Consider the following 8,049-nt stretch of genomic DNA (forward strand, 5'->3'; position numbering starts at 1 on the left):
GGGCAGCTCCACCCCTGTGGCTTTGCAGGGTACAGCCTCCCTCCTGGCTGCTTTCAGGGGCTGGTGTTGAGTGTCTATGGCTTTTCCAGGTGCACGGTGCAAACTGTTGGTGGATCTCCATTCTGTGGTCTGGAAGATGGTGGCCCACTTCTCATAGCTCCACTAGGCAGTGCCCCAGTAGGAACTTGTGTGGGGGCTCTGACCCCACATTTCCCTTCTGTACTGCCATAACAGAGGTTCTCCATGAGGGCCCCACCCCTGCAGCAAACTTTCACCTGGGCATCCAGGCATTTCCATACATCTTCTGAAATCTAGGTGGAGGTTCCCAAACCTTAATTCTTGACTTCTGTGTACCCACAGGCTCAACAGCACCTGGAAGCTGCTAAGGTTTGAGGCTTCCATCCTCTGAAGCCACAGCCTGAGCTCTACGTAGGCCCCTTTTGGCCACGGGTGGAATGGCTGGGACACAGGGCACCAAGTCCCTAGGCTGCACACAGCTCAGGGACCCTGGGCCCAGTCCATGAAACCACTTTTTCCTCCTGGGCCTCCAGACCTGTTCTCCAGAGGGGCTGCCATGAAGGTCTCTGATGTGGCCTGGAGACATTTTCCCCATGGTCTTCGTGTTTAACGTTAGGATCCTTGCTACTTATGCACATTTCTGAAGCTGGCTTGAATTTCTCCTCAAAAAATGGGGTTTTCTTTTCTACTGCATTGTCAGGCTGCAAATTTTCTGAACTTTTATGCTCTCTTTCCCTTTTAAAATGGAATGCTTTTAACAGCACCTAAGTCATCTTTTGAATGTTTTGCTGCTTAGAAGTTTCTTCTGCCAGATACCCTAAATCATCTCTCTTAAGTTCAAAGTTCTACAAATCTCTAGGGCAGAGGCAAAATGCCACCAATCTCTTTGCTAAAACATAACAAGAGTCACCTTTGCTCCAGTTCCCAACAAGTTCCTCATCTCCATCTGAGACCACCTTGGCCTGGACCTTATTGTCCATATTGCTGTCAGCATTTTTGTCAAAGCCATTCAACAAGTCTCTAGGAGATTCCAAACTTTCCCACATTTTCCTGTCTTATTCTGAGCCCTCCAAACCGTTCCAACCTCTGCCTGTTACCCAGTTCCAAAGTCACTTCCACATTTTCCAGTATCTTTTCAGCAACGCCCCACTCTACCGGTACCAATTTACTGTATTAGTTTGTTTTCACCCTGCTGATAAAGACATACCCGAAACTGGGAACAAAAAGAGGTTTAACTGGACTTACAGTTCCACACGGCTGGGGAGACCTCAGAATTACAGCAGGGAGTGAAAGGCACTTCTTACATGGTGGCGGCAAGAGAAAAATGAAGAGGAAGCAAAAGCAGAAACCCCTGATAAATGCATCAGATCTTGTGAGACTTATTCACTATCATGAGAATAGCATGAGAAAGACCAGTCCCATGATTCAATTACCTTCCTCTGGGTCCCTCCCACAACACATGGGAATTCTGGGACATACAATTCAAGTTGAGATTTGGGTGGGGATACAGCCAAACTATATCATGGCTAATGACTTTTAACTCCAAGAATCCCCAAGCCATAGAAGCCCCTCCATTCTTTTTACCCACACCTCCTCTTCCTACACACACACACACACACACACACACACACACACACACACACACAAGTCAAAGCAAGTTCATCTAAGCAACGCCTTGGTTACAAGTGCAAACTACAACTACATCAACTGTCAAAGGATAGAAACTGGGCTGATGGTAAGTGAGACAAACACTGTCTCCAGTTCCTTTTATTGAACAACTTATCAATCTAGAACTTAAGAACCCATGGCATACACTCACTCATCCGCTCTACTGTAAAGCCTACAGGATGGCCCAAGAGATATTCTGCCCTTGCGGCCCCCCCGGGGCTGTGCCCAAGGTCACACAACTGGTCATCAAGTCCAAGTGAGCTGGAAGCATGTCTCATTTATTTTTACTGTTCAGTGATGATTCTTTCAAGAGATGGTATATTATTTAAAAGACAGTCGGAACAAACACTCCAATTCATACATTTTAAAAAGAAAAAGTTAACTATGTACCTCTTGGATGTCAAACAATTTTTGTAAAAGGCATGAAAAATTACACATGCAAATGTGTTGCCCACACTACAATAACACACGTTGTCTTGAAACATCAAATCATCATTAGAGGAATTGTGAGGAAATGGGCTGCAACCATGGTATGGTTTTTAGACCCCCAAGATAAAAGGGTATAGCATGGACTTCAGGAATGATGTAAGGTGATCTGGGGGAGGAGGACGTGCTGAGTCCCAGGACACTGTGCATTGTGTGGTCTCTTCTGCAACGAAGACATGACAGGCTAACAGGCTAACCCTAAGCTTACTGTAAAAACTCGGAGAACTTAATTCATAGAAAGTTCCTAAAATGTGAGCGCATAAATTATTTGGGTAAATTATTTGAAGATGGGTGTGTTAGCCCTGCGGGCATGAAAACTGGGGTTTTCTCAGAGGTAGCAAGGTTCAACCTGTCTGCACCACAGATAGATGTCTGCTCTCACTCCAGGCAGCCACCTCCTCTTGAGTGAGCTCCTAAACCTTTGTCTCAGTAACTGAGAAACTTAATCTAATCTCACAGAGGGATGGGTGTATGGTCTGTTCACACCAATCCCCAGCACCATGTGAAACTTAACAGTAATCTAATAAAACAAATGAAATGCTGAACAGACAAGGAAACGAATTTCAAAGGTCTAATTTTATATTTCATAAAAGTCAATATTGCATCTTACTCATGTATATTCATTCAGACATCAAATTTCCATTATATTTATAAGGAAAACGAGATTAACAATAAAATATGCTCAAATAGAAAATATTTCTTTGGAAGGAGAAACTAAAAATACTTCAATCCTACAAAATGAGTTTACTTTAGACTTATCTACTTAACTAAGAGAGATGTACTTAAAACTTGTATTAGCATTAATGTGTATTTGACTTCTCAGAACGTGAGATGCTGTAGAGCAGAAACTGGTAATAGCAAGGACTGGGGTTTTGTGGAATCATGCAATTTTACCAAACAAGGCTCTAGATGCATGGGAGACTAACTCTTTCCCTTGGCCACGAGGAACCTAGAGCATGGCAGGCCAGGCCTTGGCCAGCTGTAGCTGCTGCATGGCCCACTCCCTCCCAATCCTAGTCTATACTCCCCCACTTCCTGGTCCAGAAATGCTGTGTGCAAACCAGCCAGCTAAACACGCCTCCACAACACAGGCAAGTAATAAGGCGGCGTCCGGTCCTTCTCTCCATTTCAGCTTTTTAAAGACTTATTTTTAACCCACTTCTCCCGTCTGTTACTATGAATGATGAAGAACGCCATTCCAAAAGTGTGACGAAGGCGGTTCCCCCTTGTGGCATCTGTGTTAAGGCCATCTTATTCTTGGTCTCACACACAAACTTTTTGGGAGACATGGCAGTCTACCAATGGGCAAATAAAATTCTTTTTCCAAGGTTCAAGGGTAAAATATTTTCACATTAAATATGTTACAAAAAAGAACCAGCATATCTTATTCCCATTTTGTCCTCAAGGATGAACAGCTTCTAAAGGGATTTGGCATCACCTATTTTACATCTAGTGGCGCTTCCCCTTTAACCATTTACAGTGTTCAATCAAGGTGAAGAGCCTGATTCACTAAAGCTGAAAAACATGTTATTCCCATTTGCCCCCTTGAAATCAGTAGTTCAGTTTTCCACGAAATTTAAATGGAATAAGAAGCATAAAGAAATGCCCAGTCATAGCACTGGGCTAGTTCTCTAGTAGGGCATCTGTGAAACTTCTTTCCTTTTAAAGTGTGATGTTCCCTTTCGCACAGGGCCTCCATGAGGAACCTCAGTAGGAGAGAGGAGTCTTTGGTCTTCAGTAACACACCCAGATGTTGCAATGACCATCTAAGCATGGGAAACACCCATCCCAACTCACCAAGATGGCCCTGGAGCACAAGCTGGCCTCTCTGAGCTCAGTCCCTGCGAGCAAAAGCCTCCCAGGGAACGTGTGGTTGAATAACCTGGCACACACTTAAAATCAGATAAAGCACATTTTAAGTGAAAAAGCACAGTTGCCTTTTTTTTCTTGTTTTCATTTTATAGGGAAAAATAAAAGCACAGTAATGAAACGTTTTTCATCAGAGAAATTTTGAGGCCAAGAGCCCTTCCCATCTCATTTAGGCACGTCATGGAAATAAATGCGGCACCATCAGGAGGTCAGAGGCCATGACTTACACACAGCTTGCTCAGAGCAAAGTGCCCCTTCCCTCCTCCATCAGGCTTGGGGGCCACAGGAGTTACTTCCTAAGTGGACACCTGCCACGTATAATCCAGTGCAAGGGGTCAAATAGGCCCCTCTGGGAAGTACCACCACACAGGGTCACAGGGCCTAAGTCAATGGGGAGTCAAAGCCAGGAGCAAACATCAAGGGTGTGCAGGAGAGGATTTCCACAGGGTTGCCCTGGCTGGCACATTCACGCCCTGACCAGGACACCGGCCTGTAGTTCACTGAAGTCAACTTTCTCTTCTCCAAACACTCTCACTTCCGCAGTCTGAGAAGGCACTCAATCCTGAGACTCAAAGTGTGCTAAGAGCCACCTTCCAAAGACATGGAGCCACTGAAGCAATCTCTGCTAGGGAGGCCTACATTCCAGACTCCACAACCTCTGGTCATTCAAGTATGTGCCCCCAACCCTTCCTTAAGTTTCCATCTCTTGGAAGACAGGCATGCGGGAGCAGAGAGGGAGGGGCGGGGGGAATCGGGGGCGGAGCACACCGGCGCACACACATGCACCCACCTCAACTTGGAGATCCACTCCCAAGGTGGCTCTGACACAGGCCCGCCAAGCCGCGTTTAGCACGCCCCCTGCTGGCCCACAAGAGCTGATTCAACCTTTCTTCTGTGGGCCTAAGGCATGAATAAATGACCTTAAGATCCCAGAGGGAACAGAAAGAAAATCAGGGCAATTTTTACTTCTTAGAAACGGAAGATGTGACAGTGATCTCTTTTGGGAGATCACTGACAACTCCCAAATTTAAGCACTCTAAACATACAAGGGGGATGAAGAGGGTTTAAAGTGGTTGTTTTAAAATGTTTTAGGGAAATAAGTGACCCATACCTAAAGATTTGGTGGAAACACTTGCATTTGAAGTTTTACAAGTACTACAGTGAGTTAAACCATAAACGTGGTGAATATTTTCACGAGTCTACAGGTGAAAAAAAAAAGATGGATACGGGGCCAGATTGATTTCACAGACTCCATTTTCAAAGAGTTTGCAATCCAGACCCTGAAAAACCGATCTTCAAACTATTGAGGACATGTTGTAAAGAAGAATCTCTGCCACAACTCAAGAGTTGAGTTCTAAAGCAACTACACACAGCGGGAGCAGTGTCATCCAAAAGCAGCTCATTTGGAGCCAGTTTCTCATCTCACTTAGGCACATCATTGGAAATAAATGCGGCACCATCAGGAGGTCAGAGGGCAAGAATTACACATACTTGCTCAGAGAAGGGTGTCCCCCTCTCCTTCTCCACCAAGCTTGGGGGCCTCAGGAGTTACTTTCTAAGGGAAAACCTGCCATCTATGATCCAGGCCCAGGTGAGACCCGCACGTGGCAATACTTCCTAAAGCGGTGATTTCCACCCATTATCAGCCTGAACACTAAAGGCCTAAGTAACCACTGTTTTCCCATTCTTTTCACACCAATACAGGGTTCAAAAGATTGAAGTTCCTAACCAGGTTCTAACTTTTGAGTGGCATATGGTATTAAATTCCTTACTGATCCAATACAATCACACTAATAATTTAAGGCATGCTTATTTTAACCAATTAGGAGGTGTCATTAATTATTAAATACAAAAATGTCAATACTTTTGTCCCTTATTGGATATCCTTTCGATACGATAGGCTTAAGCAGATACTCAGATTGTCTTGGGAACTTGCTTAGTTTTGTTCCCATAAGAATTGGTACTAATGGCACACTCACAATAAAATAATGGAGTGTTGATCCCATTTAGCGGGGAATGTTTACCCAGAACTGAGTGTGCCGTGCAGATCTACGTCTGTTCTCCTGAACCCTCTTTGGGTCTTGAAGAGGCCTTTGAAGCTGGTGGGACACACAGCTGCTGGGAGGACCCTAGTGAACCTGCCTCCCCGCCTTCGCCCAGGGCAGGCTTTTCCCGGGCACACCCTGGAGGAGGAGGATGGTAAAGAAGGACACCTGCAGATTTTCCTGAAACAATTAAGACCTGTAAAGATTTAAGCCCCGCTGTCAACCTTTTAAATATTTTAAAAATATTATCTGCCCCATAATATTTTTAAAAATTGCTTCTCTTACAGCCCACTTCCATTTACAAAGCTATCACCCGGCGGTAACCATGTGCATGTCATACATGACTTTCCCCTGGATCCTTGTGCTGTGGATGAAGCGTTTCCCTGATCGGGGTCTCACAAGTTTCCCTTCAGCTACTCTTAAATCTATACATTCTCAAGCCAATAGACAGAAATAAAAGTCATTTGCACGTGTGTGAGGTAGCTGAGTTTACAGAGCAGAGGCAAATCCATTTTATTACAGAGATTCTCAAACGGCTGCAATAGCTTCACCGGGAGGGAGGAGGGTACACTTGAGCGGTTGTGTCCAATGAAGGAAAGTTTTAGTTAATGATGACATCACTGACATCTCCCAAATTTAAAGGAGCACTTAAAGCACCGCAGATGCAATTTTTTCCCCTCCAATGAGGAGATACTAGGGAAGGCCTCTGGGTTCACAGCCAAATTGCATTAATGGTTTGCCTGCTGTCCAGCGAGACCCAGCAGAGAGAGCGGGACGGCGGTGCGCGGGGCCGCCGGGGACCCACGCAGCTACAGCTCCGGTGCCCGGCGAGCGGCCTCGCGCGCGGCTCGGGGCCGGGCCCTGCCCGGCCGTCTGCCAGAGCCGCGGGACCCCCGACGCGCGCGCACGGACCGAGGGGCCAGTCGCCCCACGCCTGGCATCACGTTCCAGTGCGGACAGCCAAAGGGCTGAGCGGAGGCAGCAGCCCCGACCCAGCGGGAGCGCCGCGCCCTGCCCGAGAGAGGCGCGCCACGCCGGGCCGGAGCCGGTGGCCCCGGAGCCCGCGGGGTCCGGAGGGGAGCCCGCAATGCAGACGCGCCGGCAAGCCCAGCTGGGGCCCGCGCCCCGGCCCCGCGGTCGCCCGGCCTCAACGCCCACCTGCCTCGCCACGGAGCTCGGGAAGGAGCCGGTGCCGGCCCTGCGCCGGGACAGCGCACCTGCCTGGTCCGCGGGCCCAGCCCCGCCGCCCGCCGGCAGCACCGCGGCCAGCGCCGTCTTACCTGCAGCGCCGCGCCGCTCCGCTCCGCCAGCCCGCAGCGCCGAAGTCGCCGCTACCCGACTTCCATTTTCTCTCGCTTTAAAGGAAAACCAGATCAGCTGTTTTGCTCCCGCTCGGGCTCCGCGGCCCCCTCCCCAGCTGCCGCTCGCGGTCCCGGTGGCCTCTCCTCCCCCGCCTCCTCCCGCGCTCCGCTCCGCCCCTCGCGCCCCTCCGCTCCGCCCGCGGCCGCGCGCAGCGCCCGCCTCCCGGCTCCGCCTGCTGCCTCCTGGCGCGCGCCCTCCTCTGACGTCATCGGTCGCGTTCGCGCCCCGCCCCCGCCCCGCGCGAACGTGCGCGCGCCGCGCCCTGTGCCCCGCCCCCGCACCTCCGGGGCCGGGCACGGAGAGCGCGTGCTCGCGGCCGCGACCCGCGCCGCGGCCGCGAGCCGAGGCGGGGACGCACAGCGCCCTCGCGCCCGCGCCCGCGCGCCCGCTCCGGCTCTCCCATGCTTGCCCCTCGCGGTGCCCCTTCTGCGCTCTCTGCCTGGACTGCAGGAAACGCTGCTTAAACAGCCTGCCTTTTCCTGCTGCCTGACTCGCGCCATCTGCGGCCACCTGTCTCGTTTCTTCCCCCTGGCTGGCGCACCCTTCCTTCCTAAACATCCCAAACTTTCTCCCACCCAGGCTGTCCAGGCTGCAGTTTCTA

The 8,049-nt window shown here is 49.6% G+C and overlaps 1 protein-coding gene across 2 annotated transcripts in view; it reads right to left on the reverse strand.

Annotated features, from left to right (window-relative positions):
- The window catches only part of OTUD7A (OTU deubiquitinase 7A), a 400,216-nt gene extending 392,667 nt beyond the window's left edge, over positions 1-7,549 (reverse strand). For both annotated transcript variants that reach the window (XM_054532489.2, XM_054532488.2), the window contains exon 1: positions 7,367-7,549. The gene's annotated coding sequence lies outside the window, so the exon portion shown is untranslated. The remainder of the gene's footprint in view (positions 1-7,366) is intronic.
- Between the last annotated feature and the right edge of the window lie 500 nt (positions 7,550-8,049).

The sequence above is a fragment of the Pongo abelii genome, chromosome 16, assembly GCF_028885655.2.
Source record: "Pongo abelii isolate AG06213 chromosome 16, NHGRI_mPonAbe1-v2.0_pri, whole genome shotgun sequence".
Taxonomy (NCBI): Eukaryota; Metazoa; Chordata; class Mammalia; order Primates; family Hominidae; genus Pongo; species Pongo abelii.